Source organism: Medicago sativa, chromosome 1 (genome assembly GCF_051527215.1).
Source record: "Medicago sativa cultivar Bolivia chromosome 1, Bolivia_mono, whole genome shotgun sequence".
NCBI classification, from domain to species: Eukaryota; Viridiplantae; Streptophyta; class Magnoliopsida; order Fabales; family Fabaceae; genus Medicago; species Medicago sativa.
This window is the reverse complement of record NC_140749.1, coordinates 48770390-48773644: the sequence shown is the minus strand read 5'-3', so window position 1 is coordinate 48773644 and position 3255 is coordinate 48770390.

The window sequence follows — 3255 nt, the reverse complement described above, 5'->3', positions numbered from 1 at the left end:
ATTTATCTTCCTATATGAAAATAACAAACAATGTGTATGAAGGAAATGGAAAAAGTAACCTTGATTAAAATGGCTACTGTGTTAAATGAGAAAGTTTAAATTAAAAAAAAAATTGTTATATACAAATTGTACTTGCTTGATACGGTTAGGACGGAAGTGGCTTAGTGGGTTGGTTAGTGGGATATATGCAAATATGGTATAGGGGATGTGAGAGATTAGATTAGCTAGCTACCGTAATTTTTTTTGTTAAATTAAAAAAGGAGTGAGGTAGTGGGTAAATAGTTTAAATGGCATAGCATAATATAAGCCCACGTTCAGACAAAAGGGAGAGGTTACTTCAAATTTCTGTTTTTTAATTTAATTACTTAAGTACTTAATAGAGAGTTTTCTGGAGGGAATTTTTTTAATGTTGTATATATATTTTGGAAGCAATAATATTTCAGGTAGTGAAGAAAAAAGAAAGAAGGAAATGATTGTGAATTTATATGGAAAGTGGTGAAGAAAAAACAAAGAAGGAAGAGAGAAAAGTTTAATGGGAACGAACCTCGAGAAAAATCATGGATAGGTAAAAAAAAAAAAAAAGAGGAAAATATTAGGGTTTTTGTTGTGGTAACATGGATAATCACAAACCAATGATGCAAATTTAGAGGCAAAATTTTAGGGTTGAGGATTAACATTTAATGATGCAAATTTAGAGCCAAAATTTTAGGATTGAGTTGTTGCAAACCTAAAAAGGGATTAGTAGAGGGAAAAATTAGGTTAAGTTGCAGCAGACTTAACAAAATTAATAAATAAGGATAATTCTAAATCAGGTTATACTTATGTCACTGAATTCAATTTTATACTTCTTCTTCTAAAAATTGGAGGGTTAGCCAAAAAAAATACAAAAACAATAATAAAAAGAAAAAATTATGTAAAAGAAAAGGATGAGAGCAAGGAACTTGAGTTTCGTACCTTGAGAGCAAGGAAGGTATAGCAAAGGTGATAGATATGACCTATGAAACAAAAATAAGACCCGCTGCTTTTCTCTCTTTGTATTTGACTGAATTAGGGTTCAAATAGTACAATCTCACTCACACATTCTCCTCCCTATTTATGTAGATTTCTTATGATGCATGTAAGGTTGGTTGATTGGCAAAATTTTCTCCTAAAATTAATTCTTTCCATTTTAATTGATTTATTTCTTGTTTTAAATCCAATTAGATTTGTTTTTAATTTGGTTTAACTTATTAGCTAAGCAAACAAACGTGTGTTCGCTAGGTGCAGGCTTTGGGCTGCCCCATGCTTACATTTTTCTTTTTTTCTTCTAATTTGTTCTTATTGTTTTTTAGATTTATTTAAATTATAACATCAATGGGTTGATCTCGTGGTATATGTTTAAGACGTAAAATATGCAACTCTCAAATTTTCATCGAATACTTAGTCAACAATTATGTATTGGGTCAGTCAATACAAACATTTATTCTGGCTTTAATTTGACCCCCTACATTGGCTTTAATTCGCCCCCCTACGGTAAAATGTGCGTAGATTTGATCCTCTGAAATGAACATTAAAATTATAACCAACATAATTTTGTCAAAAAAAATTATAACCAACATAAACCATCCACAATGGTGGGTGCTTCACCTATTTAGCACCACATTAAATAGGCACCCCTATTGTGGATAATAATATAGCTATGGAGAAGGGTGGCTATGGAAGCACCCTCACTCTCTTCATTTTTCATGGGTCCCATTTAATAAATCTTAATAAATAAAAAAATGTTAAAATGTAATGATATAAAATTATTTGTAGGACCTATTTAATAATTTATGTTGAGGTGCTAGGTTGGAGAAAAGTGGTGTTTATAAGAGCATCTACAATGCTAGAACATGATTTGTGTTCTTCAAGCATTTTGGTGGGTCCATAATTGCCACATGAGGATTCAAGAACAACCATGTAGTTTTAATCCAATGCAAAAATACAATATTTGTTCTTAATTTATTTTAAGTGGGTCCCACTCAGTGTTCCTTTCCCAACCCACTACACCCCTCTCTCTCTCTCTCTCTCTCTCTCTCTCTCTCTCTCTCTCTCTCTCTCCCCTGTTTTCTTCTTTTTCTGACAAGAATTGCAGAAAACAGAATTCTACCAAGTTCCCCATGGAGAACGGTTCTACAACATGGCTTCCATGTCATTCCACTCCAATGGGATAGAACATAAAAACAAGTTTTTTATGTCCTCAAGAACTGATCATAGAACAACATTGGAGATGCTCTAAAGTGTTACCGTAAAATGAGTGATGTGGATGGTCTAATGATGCATACTGTTTACACTGATTTTTGGTAAACAACCGCTGGTTTAAAAATAGTTACTTGCAAGATCAACCAGTAAATCTTAAGAGCATATTTGTGCTTTGTTATTTCCAGAAAATTGTTATTGTTCTTTGAAGAACTTTAACGACAACAAATAAGTAAAGTAATCGAATTCAATCCAATTGAACTCAATCGAAATATGTTAAATAAGACAACTTGAATTGCTTAAAAGAAACAAGTAAAATGCAAATAAATTGTTCAAAAGAACATGTGAAAATGCAAAGACTTTTAAGAAAAAGAACGTAAATTGCATTGATTGAACATAAATTGGTACACAGGTTCATACATTGCAACTTCTGACTTGTTTCTCGCTTCCATACGGATACTTTGAGTGTAAGTTTTGTATGATTGGATTGTGACACTTTTTCCTTAGGAAAAACTACTATTTATACATATAGAAATAACTACCTAAATTCGAATTCAAACCTATAACTACAGAAAAACTAACAAGTCTTATCCGTCTAATTTGAATTTCGAACGCGCCTTTTTGGAGATGTCTGTTGCTTGCCCTTATCCAAAATAACCGTCCCTCGATAGATTTCGTCTGTCGAACTGAAGCACGTGCTCCCAGCAAGTCCAACTTCGATAAAACTTGAGAACAGTTCTTTGTTTCTTCGATGATAAGGTCAACTCTCCTTTGATTGCATTTAACACCGTATTAAATGATAACCTTAAAAATATAGGCTAACAAATTACCCCCCAGAAACGTCATTTTCGACTCTTCTTTTGATAGGGAGAGGAAGATGTTTCTGACCCTGTTGGATACACTTCGATATCTCGAAACTATGACGTCATCCACTTCAGAGAAACAATTTTCAACAAGAAAAAAGAGTTTTTTGGTGTCCCCACCATAATTAGTGGGCCAGGCTCCACACATTGGGAACTATCACGTTGTAAAACTGTC